This window comes from Camelina sativa, chromosome 12 (assembly GCF_030686135.1).
Source record: "Camelina sativa cultivar CO46 ecotype springtype chromosome 12, ASM3068613v1".
NCBI lineage: Eukaryota > Viridiplantae > Streptophyta > Magnoliopsida > Brassicales > Brassicaceae > Camelina > Camelina sativa.
In genome coordinates, this window is record NC_141891.1 from 31436491 (window position 1) to 31453022 (window position 16532).

Consider the following 16532-nt stretch of genomic DNA (forward strand, 5'->3'; position numbering starts at 1 on the left):
CCCCTTTTTTTTTTTTTGGTTGTTTCGCAAGACTATAGTACATAGAGAACGTCGTAACTTTCAGACCGTGAGGAACCACGCAACCCATAATACCTTTTTGAAAAGCCCCAAGAGAGCTTCTGATAAGGCAATGGGTCTTCGTACCATTGGACCATTCTCGAGGGCAGATTTTGACGTTTGAAGGCAGTTGAGATGTTTTTTTGTGATCCCGACACAATTAGTTACGGCTCCAAAACAGTGTTTGGACATGGTTATCACTTGTTTTTGGACGTTGGAAGCACGTCCAAGGTGACTAAACCGGTCCGCATATCAAGTGGGACCCACATCGAATGATCCATTCAGTTTTCAAAAAAGTATATATGCGATTGCATGGGATATACTAACTGATGCGATCATACCAGCACTAATGCACCGGATCCCATCAGAACTCTGCAGTCAAGCGTGCTTGGGCGAGAGTAGTACTAGGATGGGTGACCTCCCGGGAAGTCCTCGTGTTGCATCCCTCCCTCCCCCCCCCCCCCCTTTTTTTTTTTTTTGGTTGTTTCGCAAGACTATAGTACATAGAGAACGTCGTAACTTTCAGACCGTGAGGAACCACGCAACCCATAATACCTTTTTGAAAAGCCCCAAGAGAGCTTCTGGTAAGGCAATGGCTCTTCGTACCATTGGACCATTCTCGAGGGCAGATTTTGACGTTTGAAGGCAGTTGAGATGTTTTTTTGTGATCCCGACACAATTAGTTACGGCTCCAAAACAGTGTTTGGACATGGTTATCACTTGTTTTTGGACGTTGGAAGCACGTCCAAGGTGACTAAACCGGTCCGCATATCAAGTGGGACCCACATCGAATGATCCATTCAGTTTTCAAAAAAGTATATATGCGATTGCATGGGATATACTAACTGATGCGATCATACCAGCACTAATGCACCGGATCCCATCAGAACTCCGCAGTTAAGCGTGCTTGGGCGAGAGTAGTACTAGGATGGGTGACCTCCCGGGAAGTCCTCGTGTTGCATCCCTCCCTCCCCCCCCCCCCTTTTTTTTTTTTTTGGTTGTTTCGCAAGACTATAGTACATAGAGAACGTCGTAACTTTCAGACCGTGAGGAACCACGCAACCCATAATACCTTTTTGAAAAGCCCCAAGAGAGCTTCTGGTAAGGCAATGGCTCTTCGTACCATTGGACCATTCTCGAGGGCAGATTTTGACGTTTGAAGGCAGTTGAGATGTTTTTTTGTGATCCCGACACAATTAGTTACGGCTCCAAAACAGTGTTTGGACATGGTTATCACTTGTTTTTGGACGTTGGAAGCACGTCCAAGGTGACTAAACCGGTCCGCATATCAAGTGGGACCCACATCGAATGATCCATTCAGTTTTCAAAAAAGTATATATGCGATTGCATGGGATATACTAACTGATGCGATCATACCAGCACTAATGCACCGGATCCCATCAGAACTCCGCAGTCAAGCGTGCTTGGGCGAGAGTAGTACTAGGATGGGTGACCTCCCGGGAAGTCCTCGTGTTGCATCCCTCCCTCCCCCCCCCCCTTTTTTTTTTTTTTGGTTGTTTCGCAAGACTATAGTACATAGAGAACGTCGTAACTTTCAGACCGTGAGGAACCACGCAACCCATAATACCTTTTTGAAAAGCCCCAAGAGAGCTTCTGGTAAGGCAATGGCTCTTCGTACCATTGGACCATTCTCGAGGGCAGATTTTGACGTTTGAAGGCAGTTGAGATGTTTTTTTGTGATCCCGACACAATTAGTTACGGCTCCAAAACAGTGTTTGGACATGGTTATCACTTGTTTTTGGACGTTGGAAGCACGTCCAAGGTGACTAAACCGGTCCGCATATCAAGTGGGACCCACATCGAATGATCCATTCAGTTTTCAAAAAAGTATATATGCGATTGCATGGGATATACTAACTGATGCGATCATACCAGCACTAATGCACCGGATCCCATCAGAACTCCGCAGTTAAGCGTGCTTGGGCGAGAGTAGTACTAGGATGGGTGACCTCCCGGGAAGTCCTCGTGTTGCATCCCTCCCTCCCCCCCCCCCCCCCCTTTTTTTTTTTTTTGGTTGTTTCGCAAGACTATAGTACATAGAGAACGTCGTAACTTTCAGACCGTGAGGAACCACGCAACCCATAATACCTTTTTGAAAAGCCCCAAGAGAGCTTCTGGTAAGGCAATGGGTCTTCGTACCATTGGACCATTCTCGAGGGCAGATTTTGACGTTTGAAGGCAGTTGAGATGTTTTTTTGTGATCCCGACACAATTAGTTACGGCTCCAAAACAGTGTTTGGACATGGTTATCGCTTGTTTTTGGACGGTGGAAGCACGTCCAAGGTGACTAAACCGGTCCGCATATCAAGTGGGACCCACATCGAATGATCCATTCAGTTTTCAAAAAAGTATATATGCGATTGCATGGGATATACTAACGGATGCGATCATACCAGCACTAATGCACCGGATCCCATCAGAACTCCGCAGTTAAGCGTGCTTGGGCGAGAGTAGTACTAGGATGGGTGACCTCCCGGGAAGTCCTCGTGTTGCATCCCTCCCTCCCCCCCCCCTTTTTTTTTTTTTGGTTGTTTCGCAAGACTATAGTACATAGAGAACGTCGTAACTTTCAGACCGTGAGGAACCACGCAACCCATAATACCTTTTTGAAAAGCCCCAAGAGAGCTTCTGATAAGGCAATGGGTCTTCGTACCATTGGACCATTCTCGAGGGCAGATTTTGACGTTTGAAGGCAGTTGAGATGTTTTTTTGTGATCCCGACACAATTAGTTACGGCTCCAAAACAGTGTTTGGACATGGTTATCACTTGTTTTTGGACGTTGGAAGCACGTCCAAGGTGACTAAACCGGTCCGCATATCAAGTGGGACCCACATCGAATGATCCATTCAGTTTTCAAAAAAGTATATATGCGATTGCATGGGATATACTAACTGATGCGATCATACCAGCACTAATGCACCGGATCCCATCAGAACTCCGCAGTCAAGCGTGCTTGGGCGAGAGTAGTACTAGGATGGGTGACCTCCCGGGAAGTCCTCGTGTTGCATCCCTCCCTCCCCCCCCCCCTTTTTTTTTTTTTTGGTTGTTTCGCAAGACTATAGTACATAGAGAACGTCGTAACTTTCAGACCGTGAGGAACCACGCAACCCATAATACCTTTTTGAAAAGCCCCAAGAGAGCTTCTGGTAAGGCAATGGCTCTTCGTACCATTGGACCATTCTCGAGGGCAGATTTTGACGTTTGAAGGCAGTTGAGATGTTTTTTTGTGATCCCGACACAATTAGTTACGGCTCCAAAACAGTGTTTGGACATGGTTATCACTTGTTTTTGGACGTTGGAAGCACGTCCAAGGTGACTAAACCGGTCCGCATATCAAGTGGGACCCACATCGAATGATCCATTCAGTTTTCAAAAAAGTATATATGCGATTGCATGGGATATACTAACTGATGCGATCATACCAGCACTAATGCACCGGATCCCATCAGAACTCCGCAGTTAAGCGTGCTTGGGCGAGAGTAGTACTAGGATGGGTGACCTCCCGGGAAGTCCTCGTGTTGCATCCCTCCCTCCCCCCCCCCCTTTTTTTTTTTTTTGGTTGTTTCGCAAGACTATAGTACATAGAGAACGTCGTAACTTTCAGACCGTGAGGAACCACGCAACCCATAATACCTTTTTGAAAAGCCCCAAGAGAGCTTCTGGTAAGGCAATGGCTCTTCGTACCATTGGACCATTCTCGAGGGCAGATTTTGACGTTTGAAGGCAGTTGAGATGTTTTTTTGTGATCCCGACACAATTAGTTACGGCTCCAAAACAGTGTTTGGACATGGTTATCACTTGTTTTTGGACGTTGGAAGCACGTCCAAGGTGACTAAACCGGTCCGCATATCAAGTGGGACCCACATCGAATGATCCATTCAGTTTTCAAAAAAGTATATATGCGATTGCATGGGATATACTAACTGATGCGATCATACCAGCACTAATGCACCGGATCCCATCAGAACTCCGCAGTCAAGCGTGCTTGGGCGAGAGTAGTACTAGGATGGGTGACCTCCCGGGAAGTCCTCGTGTTGCATCCCTCCCTCCCCCCCCCCCTTTTTTTTTTTTTTGGTTGTTTCGCAAGACTATAGTACATAGAGAACGTCGTAACTTTCAGACCGTGAGGAACCACGCAACCCATAATACCTTTTTGAAAAGCCCCAAGAGAGCTTCTGGTAAGGCAATGGCTCTTCGTACCATTGGACCATTCTCGAGGGCAGATTTTGACGTTTGAAGGCAGTTGAGATGTTTTTTTGTGATCCCGACACAATTAGTTACGGCTCCAAAACAGTGTTTGGACATGGTTATCACTTGTTTTTGGACGTTGGAAGCACGTCCAAGGTGACTAAACCGGTCCGCATATCAAGTGGGACCCACATCGAATGATCCATTCAGTTTTCAAAAAAGTATATATGCGATTGCATGGGATATACTAACTGATGCGATCATACCAGCACTAATGCACCGGATCCCATCAGAACTCCGCAGTTAAGCGTGCTTGGGCGAGAGTAGTACTAGGATGGGTGACCTCCCGGGAAGTCCTCGTGTTGCATCCCTCCCTCCCCCCCCCCCTTTTTTTTTTTTTTGGTTGTTTCGCAAGACTATAGTACATAGAGAACGTCGTAACTTTCAGACCGTGAGGAACCACGCAACCCATAATACCTTTTTGAAAAGCCCCAAGAGAGCTTCTGGTAAGGCAATGGCTCTTCGTACCATTGGACCATTCTCGAGGGCAGATTTTGACGTTTGAAGGCAGTTGAGATGTTTTTTTGTGATCCCGACACAATTAGTTACGGCTCCAAAACAGTGTTTGGACATGGTTATCACTTGTTTTTGGACGTTGGAAGCACGTCCAAGGTGACTAAACCGGTCCGCATATCAAGTGGGACCCACATCGAATGATCCATTCAGTTTTCAAAAAAGTATATATGCGATTGCATGGGATATACTAACTGATGCGATCATACCAGCACTAATGCACCGGATCCCATCAGAACTCTGCAGTCAAGCGTGCTTGGGCGAGAGTAGTACTAGGATGGGTGACCTCCCGGGAAGTCCTCGTGTTGCATCCCTCCCTCCCCCCCCCCCTTTTTTTTTTTTTTGGTTGTTTCGCAAGACTATAGTACATAGAGAACGTCGTAACTTTCAGACCGTGAGGAACCACGCAACCCATAATACCTTTTTGAAAAGCCCCAAGAGAGCTTCTGGTAAGGCAATGGCTCTTCGTACCATTGGACCATTCTCGAGGGCAGATTTTGACGTTTGAAGGCAGTTGAGATGTTTTTTTGTGATCCCGACACAATTAGTTACGGCTCCAAAACAGTGTTTGGACATGGTTATCGCTTGTTTTTGGACGGTGGAAGCACGTCCAAGGTGACTAAACCGGTCCGCATATCAAGTGGGACCCACATCGAATGATCCATTCAGTTTTCAAAAAAGTATATATGCGATTGCATGGGATATACTAACTGATGCGATCATACCAGCACTAATGCACCGGATCCCATCAGAACTCTGCAGTCAAGCGTGCTTGGGCGAGAGTAGTACTAGGATGGGTGACCTCCCGGGAAGTCCTCGTGTTGCATCCCTCCCTCCCCCCCCCCCCTTTTTTTTTTTTTTGGTTGTTTCGCAAGACTATAGTACATAGAGAACGTCGTAACTTTCAGACCGTGAGGAACCACGCAACCCATAATACCTTTTTGAAAAGCCCCAAGAGAGCTTCTGGTAAGGCAATGGGTCTTCGTACCATTGGACCATTCTCGAGGGCAGATTTTGACGTTTGAAGGCAGTTGAGATGTTTTTTTGTGATCCCGACACAATTAGTTACGGCTCCAAAACAGTGTTTGGACATGGTTATCACTTGTTTTTGGACGTTGGAAGCACGTCCAAGGTGACTAAACCGGTCCGCATATCAAGTGGGACCCACATCGAATGATCCATTCAGTTTTCAAAAAAGTATATATGCGATTGCATGGGATATACTAACTGATGCGATCATACCAGCACTAATGCACCGGATCCCATCAGAACTCTGCAGTCAAGCGTGCTTGGGCGAGAGTAGTACTAGGATGGGTGACCTCCCGGGAAGTCCTCGTGTTGCATCCCTCCCTCCCCCCCCCCCCTTTTTTTTTTTTTTTGGTTGTTTCGCAAGACTATAGTACATAGAGAACGTCGTAACTTTCAGACCGTGAGGAACCACGCAACCCATAATACCTTTTTGAAAAGCCCCAAGAGAGCTTCTGGTAAGGCAATGGGTCTTCGTACCATTGGACCATTCTCGAGGGCAGATTTTGACGTTTGAAGGCAGTTGAGATGTTTTTTTGTGATCCCGACACAATTAGTTACGGCTCCAAAACAGTGTTTGGACATGGTTATCGCTTGTTTTTGGACGGTGGAAGCACGTCCAAGGTGACTAAACCGGTCCGCATATCAAGTGGGACCCACATCGAATGATCCATTCAGTTTTCAAAAAAGTATATATGCGATTGCATGGGATATACTAACTGATGCGATCATACCAGCACTAATGCACCGGATCCCATCAGAACTCTGCAGTCAAGCGTGCTTGGGCGAGAGTAGTACTAGGATGGGTGACCTCCCGGGAAGTCCTCGTGTTGCATCCCTCCCTCCCCCCCCCCCCCTTTTTTTTTTTTTTGGTTGTTTCGCAAGACTATAGTACATAGAGAACGTCGTAACTTTCAGACCGTGAGGAACCACGCAACCCATAATACCTTTTTGAAAAGCCCCAAGAGAGCTTCTGGTAAGGCAATGGGTCTTCGTACCATTGGACCATTCTCGAGGGCAGATTTTGACGTTTGAAGGCAGTTGAGATGTTTTTTTGTGATCCCGACACAATTAGTTACGGCTCCAAAACAGTGTTTGGACATGGTTATCACTTGTTTTTGGACGTTGGAAGCACGTCCAAGGTGACTAAACCGGTCCGCATATCAAGTGGGACCCACATCGAATGATCCATTCAGTTTTCAAAAAAGTATATATGCGATTGCATGGGATATACTAACTGATGCGATCATACCAGCACTAATGCACCGGATCCCATCAGAACTCCGCAGTTAAGCGTGCTTGGGCGAGAGTAGTACTAGGATGGGTGACCTCCCGGGAAGTCCTCGTGTTGCATCCCTCCCTCCCCCCCCCCCTTTTTTTTTTTTTTTGGTTGTTTCGCAAGACTATAGTACATAGAGAACGTCGTAACTTTCAGACCGTGAGGAACCACGCAACCCATAATACCTTTTTGAAAAGCCCCAAGAGAGCTTCTGGTAAGGCAATGGGTCTTCGTACCATTGGACCATTCTCGAGGGCAGATTTTGACGTTTGAAGGCAGTTGAGATGTTTTTTTGTGATCCCGACACAATTAGTTACGGCTCCAAAACAGTGTTTGGACATGGTTATCACTTGTTTTTGGACGTTGGAAGCACGTCCAAGGTGACTAAACCGGTCCGCATATCAAGTGGGACCCACATCGAATGATCCATTCAGTTTTCAAAAAAGTATATATGCGATTGCATGGGATATACTAACTGATGCGATCATACCAGCACTAATGCACCGGATCCCATCAGAACTCTGCAGTCAAGCGTGCTTGGGCGAGAGTAGTACTAGGATGGGTGACCTCCCGGGAAGTCCTCGTGTTGCATCCCTCCCTCCCCCCCCCCCCTTTTTTTTTTTTTTGGTTGTTTCGCAAGACTATAGTACATAGAGAACGTCGTAACTTTCAGACCGTGAGGAACCACGCAACCCATAATACCTTTTTGAAAAGCCCCAAGAGAGCTTCTGGTAAGGCAATGGCTCTTCGTACCATTGGACCATTCTCGAGGGCAGATTTTGACGTTTGAAGGCAGTTGAGATGTTTTTTTGTGATCCCGACACAATTAGTTACGGCTCCAAAACAGTGTTTGGACATGGTTATCGCTTGTTTTTGGACGGTGGAAGCACGTCCAAGGTGACTAAACCGGTCCGCATATCAAGTGGGACCCACATCGAATGATCCATTCAGTTTTCAAAAAAGTATATATGCGATTGCATGGGATATACTAACTGATGCGATCATACCAGCACTAATGCACCGGATCCCATCAGAACTCTGCAGTCAAGCGTGCTTGGGCGAGAGTAGTACTAGGATGGGTGACCTCCCGGGAAGTCCTCGTGTTGCATCCCTCCCTCCCCCCCCCCCCCCTTTTTTTTTTTTTTGGTTGTTTCGCAAGACTATAGTACATAGAGAACGTCGTAACTTTCAGACCGTGAGGAACCACGCAACCCATAATACCTTTTTGAAAAGCCCCAAGAGAGCTTCTGGTAAGGCAATGGGTCTTCGTACCATTGGACCATTCTCGAGGGCAGATTTTGACGTTTGAAGGCAGTTGAGATGTTTTTTTGTGATCCCGACACAATTAGTTACGGCTCCAAAACAGTGTTTGGACATGGTTATCACTTGTTTTTGGACGTTGGAAGCACGTCCAAGGTGACTAAACCGGTCCGCATATCAAGTGGGACCCACATCGAATGATCCATTCAGTTTTCAAAAAAGTATATATGCGATTGCATGGGATATACTAACTGATGCGATCATACCAGCACTAATGCACCGGATCCCATCAGAACTCCGCAGTTAAGCGTGCTTGGGCGAGAGTAGTACTAGGATGGGTGACCTCCCGGGAAGTCCTCGTGTTGCATCCCTCCCTCCCCCCCCCCTTTTTTTTTTTTTTTGGTTGTTTCGCAAGACTATAGTACATAGAGAACGTCGTAACTTTCAGACCGTGAGGAACCACGCAACCCATAATACCTTTTTGAAAAGCCCCAAGAGAGCTTCTGGTAAGGCAATGGGTCTTCGTACCATTGGACCATTCTCGAGGGCAGATTTTGACGTTTGAAGGCAGTTGAGATGTTTTTTTGTGATCCCGACACAATTAGTTACGGCTCCAAAACAGTGTTTGGACATGGTTATCACTTGTTTTTGGACGTTGGAAGCACGTCCAAGGTGACTAAACCGGTCCGCATATCAAGTGGGACCCACATCGAATGATCCATTCAGTTTTCAAAAAAGTATATATGCGATTGCATGGGATATACTAACTGATGCGATCATACCAGCACTAATGCACCGGATCCCATCAGAACTCTGCAGTCAAGCGTGCTTGGGCGAGAGTAGTACTAGGATGGGTGACCTCCCGGGAAGTCCTCGTGTTGCATCCCTCCCTCCCCCCCCCCCCTTTTTTTTTTTTTTTGGTTGTTTCGCAAGACTATAGTACATAGAGAACGTCGTAACTTTCAGACCGTGAGGAACCACGCAACCCATAATACCTTTTTGAAAAGCCCCAAGAGAGCTTCTGGTAAGGCAATGGGTCTTCGTACCATTGGACCATTCTCGAGGGCAGATTTTGACGTTTGAAGGCAGTTGAGATGTTTTTTTGTGATCCCGACACAATTAGTTACGGCTCCAAAACAGTGTTTGGACATGGTTATCGCTTGTTTTTGGACGGTGGAAGCACGTCCAAGGTGACTAAACCGGTCCGCATATCAAGTGGGACCCACATCGAATGATCCATTCAGTTTTCAAAAAAGTATATATGCGATTGCATGGGATATACTAACTGATGCGATCATACCAGCACTAATGCACCGGATCCCATCAGAACTCTGCAGTCAAGCGTGCTTGGGCGAGAGTAGTACTAGGATGGGTGACCTCCCGGGAAGTCCTCGTGTTGCATCCCTCCCTCCCCCCCCCCCCCCTTTTTTTTTTTTTTGGTTGTTTCGCAAGACTATAGTACATAGAGAACGTCGTAACTTTCAGACCGTGAGGAACCACGCAACCCATAATACCTTTTTGAAAAGCCCCAAGAGAGCTTCTGGTAAGGCAATGGGTCTTCGTACCATTGGACCATTCTCGAGGGCAGATTTTGACGTTTGAAGGCAGTTGAGATGTTTTTTTGTGATCCCGACACAATTAGTTACGGCTCCAAAACAGTGTTTGGACATGGTTATCACTTGTTTTTGGACGTTGGAAGCACGTCCAAGGTGACTAAACCGGTCCGCATATCAAGTGGGACCCACATCGAATGATCCATTCAGTTTTCAAAAAAGTATATATGCGATTGCATGGGATATACTAACTGATGCGATCATACCAGCACTAATGCACCGGATCCCATCAGAACTCCGCAGTTAAGCGTGCTTGGGCGAGAGTAGTACTAGGATGGGTGACCTCCCGGGAAGTCCTCGTGTTGCATCCCTCCCTCCCCCCCCCCCTTTTTTTTTTTTTTTGGTTGTTTCGCAAGACTATAGTACATAGAGAACGTCGTAACTTTCAGACCGTGAGGAACCACGCAACCCATAATACCTTTTTGAAAAGCCCCAAGAGAGCTTCTGGTAAGGCAATGGGTCTTCGTACCATTGGACCATTCTCGAGGGCAGATTTTGACGTTTGAAGGCAGTTGAGATGTTTTTTTGTGATCCCGACACAATTAGTTACGGCTCCAAAACAGTGTTTGGACATGGTTATCACTTGTTTTTGGACGTTGGAAGCACGTCCAAGGTGACTAAACCGGTCCGCATATCAAGTGGGACCCACATCGAATGATCCATTCAGTTTTCAAAAAAGTATATATGCGATTGCATGGGATATACTAACTGATGCGATCATACCAGCACTAATGCACCGGATCCCATCAGAACTCTGCAGTCAAGCGTGCTTGGGCGAGAGTAGTACTAGGATGGGTGACCTCCCGGGAAGTCCTCGTGTTGCATCCCTCCCTCCCCCCCCCCCCTTTTTTTTTTTTTTGGTTGTTTCGCAAGACTATAGTACATAGAGAACGTCGTAACTTTCAGACCGTGAGGAACCACGCAACCCATAATACCTTTTTGAAAAGCCCCAAGAGAGCTTCTGGTAAGGCAATGGCTCTTCGTACCATTGGACCATTCTCGAGGGCAGATTTTGACGTTTGAAGGCAGTTGAGATGTTTTTTTGTGATCCCGACACAATTAGTTACGGCTCCAAAACAGTGTTTGGACATGGTTATCGCTTGTTTTTGGACGGTGGAAGCACGTCCAAGGTGACTAAACCGGTCCGCATATCAAGTGGGACCCACATCGAATGATCCATTCAGTTTTCAAAAAAGTATATATGCGATTGCATGGGATATACTAACTGATGCGATCATACCAGCACTAATGCACCGGATCCCATCAGAACTCTGCAGTCAAGCGTGCTTGGGCGAGAGTAGTACTAGGATGGGTGACCTCCCGGGAAGTCCTCGTGTTGCATCCCTCCCTCCCCCCCCCCCCCCTTTTTTTTTTTTTTGGTTGTTTCGCAAGACTATAGTACATAGAGAACGTCGTAACTTTCAGACCGTGAGGAACCACGCAACCCATAATACCTTTTTGAAAAGCCCCAAGAGAGCTTCTGGTAAGGCAATGGGTCTTCGTACCATTGGACCATTCTCGAGGGCAGATTTTGACGTTTGAAGGCAGTTGAGATGTTTTTTTGTGATCCCGACACAATTAGTTACGGCTCCAAAACAGTGTTTGGACATGGTTATCACTTGTTTTTGGACGTTGGAAGCACGTCCAAGGTGACTAAACCGGTCCGCATATCAAGTGGGACCCACATCGAATGATCCATTCAGTTTTCAAAAAAGTATATATGCGATTGCATGGGATATACTAACTGATGCGATCATACCAGCACTAATGCACCGGATCCCATCAGAACTCCGCAGTTAAGCGTGCTTGGGCGAGAGTAGTACTAGGATGGGTGACCTCCCGGGAAGTCCTCGTGTTGCATCCCTCCCTCCCCCCCCCCTTTTTTTTTTTTTTTGGTTGTTTCGCAAGACTATAGTACATAGAGAACGTCGTAACTTTCAGACCGTGAGGAACCACGCAACCCATAATACCTTTTTGAAAAGCCCCAAGAGAGCTTCTGGTAAGGCAATGGGTCTTCGTACCATTGGACCATTCTCGAGGGCAGATTTTGACGTTTGAAGGCAGTTGAGATGTTTTTTTGTGATCCCGACACAATTAGTTACGGCTCCAAAACAGTGTTTGGACATGGTTATCACTTGTTTTTGGACGTTGGAAGCACGTCCAAGGTGACTAAACCGGTCCGCATATCAAGTGGGACCCACATCGAATGATCCATTCAGTTTTCAAAAAAGTATATATGCGATTGCATGGGATATACTAACTGATGCGATCATACCAGCACTAATGCACCGGATCCCATCAGAACTCTGCAGTCAAGCGTGCTTGGGCGAGAGTAGTACTAGGATGGGTGACCTCCCGGGAAGTCCTCGTGTTGCATCCCTCCCTCCCCCCCCCCCCTTTTTTTTTTTTTTTGGTTGTTTCGCAAGACTATAGTACATAGAGAACGTCGTAACTTTCAGACCGTGAGGAACCACGCAACCCATAATACCTTTTTGAAAAGCCCCAAGAGAGCTTCTGGTAAGGCAATGGGTCTTCGTACCATTGGACCATTCTCGAGGGCAGATTTTGACGTTTGAAGGCAGTTGAGATGTTTTTTTGTGATCCCGACACAATTAGTTACGGCTCCAAAACAGTGTTTGGACATGGTTATCGCTTGTTTTTGGACGGTGGAAGCACGTCCAAGGTGACTAAACCGGTCCGCATATCAAGTGGGACCCACATCGAATGATCCATTCAGTTTTCAAAAAAGTATATATGCGATTGCATGGGATATACTAACTGATGCGATCATACCAGCACTAATGCACCGGATCCCATCAGAACTCTGCAGTCAAGCGTGCTTGGGCGAGAGTAGTACTAGGATGGGTGACCTCCCGGGAAGTCCTCGTGTTGCATCCCTCCCTCCCCCCCCCCCCCCCTTTTTTTTTTTTTTGGTTGTTTCGCAAGACTATAGTACATAGAGAACGTCGTAACTTTCAGACCGTGAGGAACCACGCAACCCATAATACCTTTTTGAAAAGCCCCAAGAGAGCTTCTGGTAAGGCAATGGGTCTTCGTACCATTGGACCATTCTCGAGGGCAGATTTTGACGTTTGAAGGCAGTTGAGATGTTTTTTTGTGATCCCGACACAATTAGTTACGGCTCCAAAACAGTGTTTGGACATGGTTATCACTTGTTTTTGGACGTTGGAAGCACGTCCAAGGTGACTAAACCGGTCCGCATATCAAGTGGGACCCACATCGAATGATCCATTCAGTTTTCAAAAAAGTATATATGCGATTGCATGGGATATACTAACTGATGCGATCATACCAGCACTAATGCACCGGATCCCATCAGAACTCCGCAGTTAAGCGTGCTTGGGCGAGAGTAGTACTAGGATGGGTGACCTCCCGGGAAGTCCTCGTGTTGCATCCCTCCCTCCCCCCCCCCCCCTTTTTTTTTTTTTTGGTTGTTTCGCAAGACTATAGTACATAGAGAACGTCGTAACTTTCAGACCGTGAGGAACCACGCAACCCATAATACCTTTTTGAAAAGCCCCAAGAGAGCTTCTGGTAAGGCAATGGGTCTTCGTACCATTGGACCATTCTCGAGGGCAGATTTTGACGTTTGAAGGCAGTTGAGATGTTTTTTTGTGATCCCGACACAATTAGTTACGGCTCCAAAACAGTGTTTGGACATGGTTATCGCTTGTTTTTGGACGGTGGAAGCACGTCCAAGGTGACTAAACCGGTCCGCATATCAAGTGGGACCCACATCGAATGATCCATTCAGTTTTCAAAAAAGTATATATGCGATTGCATGGGATATACTAACTGATGCGATCATACCAGCACTAATGCACCGGATCCCATCAGAACTCTGCAGTCAAGCGTGCTTGGGCGAGAGTAGTACTAGGATGGGTGACCTCCCGGGAAGTCCTCGTGTTGCATCCCTCCCTCCCCCCCCCCCCCCTTTTTTTTTTTTTTGGTTGTTTCGCAAGACTATAGTACATAGAGAACGTCGTAACTTTCAGACCGTGAGGAACCACGCAACCCATAATACCTTTTTGAAAAGCCCCAAGAGAGCTTCTGGTAAGGCAATGGGTCTTCGTACCATTGGACCATTCTCGAGGGCAGATTTTGACGTTTGAAGGCAGTTGAGATGTTTTTTTGTGATCCCGACACAATTAGTTACGGCTCCAAAACAGTGTTTGGACATGGTTATCACTTGTTTTTGGACGTTGGAAGCACGTCCAAGGTGACTAAACCGGTCCGCATATCAAGTGGGACCCACATCGAATGATCCATTCAGTTTTCAAAAAAGTATATATGCGATTGCATGGGATATACTAACTGATGCGATCATACCAGCACTAATGCACCGGATCCCATCAGAACTCCGCAGTTAAGCGTGCTTGGGCGAGAGTAGTACTAGGATGGGTGACCTCCCGGGAAGTCCTCGTGTTGCATCCCTCCCTCCCCCCCCCCCCCTTTTTTTTTTTTTTGGTTGTTTCGCAAGACTATAGTACATAGAGAACGTCGTAACTTTCAGACCGTGAGGAACCACGCAACCCATAATACCTTTTTGAAAAGCCCCAAGAGAGCTTCTGGTAAGGCAATGGGTCTTCGTACCATTGGACCATTCTCGAGGGCAGATTTTGACGTTTGAAGGCAGTTGAGATGTTTTTTTGTGATCCCGACACAATTAGTTACGGCTCCAAAACAGTGTTTGGACATGGTTATCACTTGTTTTTGGACGTTGGAAGCACGTCCAAGGTGACTAAACCGGTCCGCATATCAAGTGGGACCCACATCGAATGATCCATTCAGTTTTCAAAAAAGTATATATGCGATTGCATGGGATATACTAACTGATGCGATCATACCAGCACTAATGCACCGGATCCCATCAGAACTCCGCAGTTAAGCGTGCTTGGGCGAGAGTAGTACTAGGATGGGTGACCTCCCGGGAAGTCCTCGTGTTGCATCCCTCCCTCCCCCCCCCTTTTTTTTTTTTTTGGTTGTTTCGCAAGACTATAGTACATAGAGAACGTCGTAACTTTCAGACTGTAAGGAACCACGCAACCCATAATACCTTTTTGAAAAGCCCCAAGAGAGCTTCGGGTAAGGCAATGGGTCTTCGTACCATTGGACCATTCTCGAGGGCAGATTTTGACGTTTGAAGGCAGTTGAGATGTTTTTTTGTGATCCCGACACAATTAGTTACGGCTCCAAAACAGTGTTTGGACATGGTTATCACTTGTTTTTGGACGTTGGAAGCACGTCCAAGGTGACTAAACCGGTCCGCATATCAAGTGGGACCCACATCGAATGATCCATTCAGTTTTCAAAAAAGTATATATGCGATTGCATGGGATATACTAACTGATGCGATCATACCAGCACTAATGCACCGGATCCCATCAGAACTCCGCAGTTAAGCGTGCTTGGGCGAGAGTAGTACTAGGATGGGTGACCTCCCGGGAAGTCCTCGTGTTGCATCCCTCCCTCCCCCCCCCTTTTTTTTTTTTTTGGTTGTTTCGCAAGACTATAGTACATAGAGAACGTCGTAACTTTCAGACCGTGAGGAACCACGCAACCCATAATACCTTTTTGAAAAGCCCCAAGAGAGCTTCTGGTAAGGCAATGGGTCTTCGTACCATTGGACCATTCTCGAGGGCAGATTTTGACGTTTGAAGGCAGTTGAGATGTTTTTTTGTGATCCCGACACAATTAGTTACGGCTCCAAAACAGTGTTTGGACATGGTTATCGCTTGTTTTTGGACGGTCCACATCCAAGGTGACTAAACCGGTCCGCATATCAAGTGGGACCCACATCGAATGATCCATTCAGTTTTCAAAAAAGTATATATGCGATTGCATGGGATATACTAACTGATGCGATCATACCAGCACTAATGCACCGGATCCCATCAGAACTCCGCAGTTAAGCGTGCTTGGGCGAGAGTAGTACTAGGATGGGTGACCTCCCGGGAAGTCCTCGTGTTGCATCCCTCCCTCCCCCCCCCCTTTTTTTTTTTTTTTGGTTGTTTCGCAAGACTATAGTACATAGAGAACGTCGTAACTTTCAGACCGTGAGGAACCACGCAACCCATAATACCTTTTTGAAAAGCCCCAAGAGAGCTTCTGGTAAGGCAATGGGTCTTCGTGCCATTGGACCATTCTCGAGGGCAGATTTTGACGTTTGAAGGCAGTTGAGATGTTTTTTTGTGATCCCGACACAATTAGTTACGGCTCCAAAACAGTGTTTGGACATGGTTATCACTTGTTTTTGGACGTTGGAAGCACGTCCAAGGTGACTAAACCGGTCCGCATATCAAGTGGGACCCACATCGAATGATCCATTCAGTTTTCAAAAAAGTATATATGCGATTGCATGGGATATACTAACTGATGCGATCATACCAGCACTAATGCACCGGATCCCATCAGAACTCCGCAGTTAAGCGTGCTTGGGCGAGAGTAGTACTAGGATGGGTGACCTCCCGGGAAGTCCTCGTGTTGCATCCCT

At 46.7% G+C, this 16532-nt stretch overlaps 32 non-coding genes across 32 annotated transcripts; all 32 read left to right on the forward strand.

The window, feature by feature from the left end:
- Nucleotides 1-384: 384 nt before the first annotated feature.
- Nucleotides 385-503, forward strand: LOC147932014 (5S ribosomal RNA). The gene has a single exon (XR_015576195.1). It is a non-coding gene; the product is annotated as a 5S ribosomal RNA (ribosomal RNA).
- Nucleotides 504-903: 400 nt separating this feature from the next.
- Nucleotides 904-1022, forward strand: LOC147932015 (5S ribosomal RNA). The gene has a single exon (XR_015577284.1). It is a non-coding gene; the product is annotated as a 5S ribosomal RNA (ribosomal RNA).
- A 398-nt stretch (nucleotides 1023-1420) lies between these two features.
- Nucleotides 1421-1539, forward strand: LOC147932016 (5S ribosomal RNA). The gene has a single exon (XR_015575864.1). It is a non-coding gene; the product is annotated as a 5S ribosomal RNA (ribosomal RNA).
- A 397-nt stretch (nucleotides 1540-1936) lies between these two features.
- LOC147932017 (5S ribosomal RNA) lies at nucleotides 1937-2055 on the forward strand. The gene has a single exon (XR_015577285.1). It is a non-coding gene; the product is annotated as a 5S ribosomal RNA (ribosomal RNA).
- Nucleotides 2056-2457: 402 nt separating this feature from the next.
- On the forward strand, nucleotides 2458-2576 carry LOC147932018 (5S ribosomal RNA). The gene has a single exon (XR_015577029.1). It is a non-coding gene; the product is annotated as a 5S ribosomal RNA (ribosomal RNA).
- A 395-nt stretch (nucleotides 2577-2971) lies between these two features.
- LOC147932019 (5S ribosomal RNA) lies at nucleotides 2972-3090 on the forward strand. Its single transcript, XR_015575865.1, has one exon. It is a non-coding gene; the product is annotated as a 5S ribosomal RNA (ribosomal RNA).
- A 397-nt stretch (nucleotides 3091-3487) lies between these two features.
- Nucleotides 3488-3606, forward strand: LOC147932020 (5S ribosomal RNA). Its single transcript, XR_015577286.1, has one exon. It is a non-coding gene; the product is annotated as a 5S ribosomal RNA (ribosomal RNA).
- A 397-nt stretch (nucleotides 3607-4003) lies between these two features.
- On the forward strand, nucleotides 4004-4122 carry LOC147932021 (5S ribosomal RNA). The gene has a single exon (XR_015575866.1). It is a non-coding gene; the product is annotated as a 5S ribosomal RNA (ribosomal RNA).
- Nucleotides 4123-4519: 397 nt separating this feature from the next.
- Nucleotides 4520-4638, forward strand: LOC147932022 (5S ribosomal RNA). Its single transcript, XR_015577287.1, has one exon. It is a non-coding gene; the product is annotated as a 5S ribosomal RNA (ribosomal RNA).
- Nucleotides 4639-5035: 397 nt separating this feature from the next.
- Nucleotides 5036-5154, forward strand: LOC147932023 (5S ribosomal RNA). Its single transcript, XR_015576196.1, has one exon. It is a non-coding gene; the product is annotated as a 5S ribosomal RNA (ribosomal RNA).
- A 397-nt stretch (nucleotides 5155-5551) lies between these two features.
- LOC147932024 (5S ribosomal RNA) lies at nucleotides 5552-5670 on the forward strand. Its single transcript, XR_015576197.1, has one exon. It is a non-coding gene; the product is annotated as a 5S ribosomal RNA (ribosomal RNA).
- Nucleotides 5671-6068: 398 nt separating this feature from the next.
- On the forward strand, nucleotides 6069-6187 carry LOC147932025 (5S ribosomal RNA). The gene has a single exon (XR_015576198.1). It is a non-coding gene; the product is annotated as a 5S ribosomal RNA (ribosomal RNA).
- Nucleotides 6188-6586: 399 nt separating this feature from the next.
- On the forward strand, nucleotides 6587-6705 carry LOC147932026 (5S ribosomal RNA). Its single transcript, XR_015576199.1, has one exon. It is a non-coding gene; the product is annotated as a 5S ribosomal RNA (ribosomal RNA).
- Nucleotides 6706-7104: 399 nt separating this feature from the next.
- Nucleotides 7105-7223, forward strand: LOC147932027 (5S ribosomal RNA). The gene has a single exon (XR_015577288.1). It is a non-coding gene; the product is annotated as a 5S ribosomal RNA (ribosomal RNA).
- A 398-nt stretch (nucleotides 7224-7621) lies between these two features.
- Nucleotides 7622-7740, forward strand: LOC147932028 (5S ribosomal RNA). Its single transcript, XR_015576200.1, has one exon. It is a non-coding gene; the product is annotated as a 5S ribosomal RNA (ribosomal RNA).
- Nucleotides 7741-8138: 398 nt separating this feature from the next.
- LOC147932029 (5S ribosomal RNA) lies at nucleotides 8139-8257 on the forward strand. Its single transcript, XR_015576201.1, has one exon. It is a non-coding gene; the product is annotated as a 5S ribosomal RNA (ribosomal RNA).
- A 400-nt stretch (nucleotides 8258-8657) lies between these two features.
- LOC147932030 (5S ribosomal RNA) lies at nucleotides 8658-8776 on the forward strand. The gene has a single exon (XR_015577289.1). It is a non-coding gene; the product is annotated as a 5S ribosomal RNA (ribosomal RNA).
- Nucleotides 8777-9173: 397 nt separating this feature from the next.
- LOC147932031 (5S ribosomal RNA) lies at nucleotides 9174-9292 on the forward strand. Its single transcript, XR_015576202.1, has one exon. It is a non-coding gene; the product is annotated as a 5S ribosomal RNA (ribosomal RNA).
- Nucleotides 9293-9691: 399 nt separating this feature from the next.
- On the forward strand, nucleotides 9692-9810 carry LOC147932032 (5S ribosomal RNA). The gene has a single exon (XR_015576203.1). It is a non-coding gene; the product is annotated as a 5S ribosomal RNA (ribosomal RNA).
- Nucleotides 9811-10210: 400 nt separating this feature from the next.
- Nucleotides 10211-10329, forward strand: LOC147932033 (5S ribosomal RNA). Its single transcript, XR_015577290.1, has one exon. It is a non-coding gene; the product is annotated as a 5S ribosomal RNA (ribosomal RNA).
- A 398-nt stretch (nucleotides 10330-10727) lies between these two features.
- On the forward strand, nucleotides 10728-10846 carry LOC147932034 (5S ribosomal RNA). Its single transcript, XR_015576204.1, has one exon. It is a non-coding gene; the product is annotated as a 5S ribosomal RNA (ribosomal RNA).
- Nucleotides 10847-11244: 398 nt separating this feature from the next.
- LOC147932035 (5S ribosomal RNA) lies at nucleotides 11245-11363 on the forward strand. The gene has a single exon (XR_015576206.1). It is a non-coding gene; the product is annotated as a 5S ribosomal RNA (ribosomal RNA).
- A 400-nt stretch (nucleotides 11364-11763) lies between these two features.
- LOC147932036 (5S ribosomal RNA) lies at nucleotides 11764-11882 on the forward strand. The gene has a single exon (XR_015577291.1). It is a non-coding gene; the product is annotated as a 5S ribosomal RNA (ribosomal RNA).
- Nucleotides 11883-12279: 397 nt separating this feature from the next.
- Nucleotides 12280-12398, forward strand: LOC147932037 (5S ribosomal RNA). Its single transcript, XR_015576207.1, has one exon. It is a non-coding gene; the product is annotated as a 5S ribosomal RNA (ribosomal RNA).
- A 399-nt stretch (nucleotides 12399-12797) lies between these two features.
- LOC147932038 (5S ribosomal RNA) lies at nucleotides 12798-12916 on the forward strand. Its single transcript, XR_015576208.1, has one exon. It is a non-coding gene; the product is annotated as a 5S ribosomal RNA (ribosomal RNA).
- A 401-nt stretch (nucleotides 12917-13317) lies between these two features.
- On the forward strand, nucleotides 13318-13436 carry LOC147932039 (5S ribosomal RNA). The gene has a single exon (XR_015577292.1). It is a non-coding gene; the product is annotated as a 5S ribosomal RNA (ribosomal RNA).
- Nucleotides 13437-13835: 399 nt separating this feature from the next.
- Nucleotides 13836-13954, forward strand: LOC147932040 (5S ribosomal RNA). The gene has a single exon (XR_015576209.1). It is a non-coding gene; the product is annotated as a 5S ribosomal RNA (ribosomal RNA).
- Nucleotides 13955-14354: 400 nt separating this feature from the next.
- Nucleotides 14355-14473, forward strand: LOC147932041 (5S ribosomal RNA). The gene has a single exon (XR_015577293.1). It is a non-coding gene; the product is annotated as a 5S ribosomal RNA (ribosomal RNA).
- Nucleotides 14474-14872: 399 nt separating this feature from the next.
- On the forward strand, nucleotides 14873-14991 carry LOC147932042 (5S ribosomal RNA). The gene has a single exon (XR_015577295.1). It is a non-coding gene; the product is annotated as a 5S ribosomal RNA (ribosomal RNA).
- A 395-nt stretch (nucleotides 14992-15386) lies between these two features.
- Nucleotides 15387-15505, forward strand: LOC147932043 (5S ribosomal RNA). The gene has a single exon (XR_015577296.1). It is a non-coding gene; the product is annotated as a 5S ribosomal RNA (ribosomal RNA).
- A 391-nt stretch (nucleotides 15506-15896) lies between these two features.
- Nucleotides 15897-16015, forward strand: LOC147932044 (5S ribosomal RNA). The gene has a single exon (XR_015577297.1). It is a non-coding gene; the product is annotated as a 5S ribosomal RNA (ribosomal RNA).
- Nucleotides 16016-16412: 397 nt separating this feature from the next.
- On the forward strand, nucleotides 16413-16531 carry LOC147932045 (5S ribosomal RNA). The gene has a single exon (XR_015577298.1). It is a non-coding gene; the product is annotated as a 5S ribosomal RNA (ribosomal RNA).
- Nucleotide 16532: the final 1 nt, after the last annotated feature.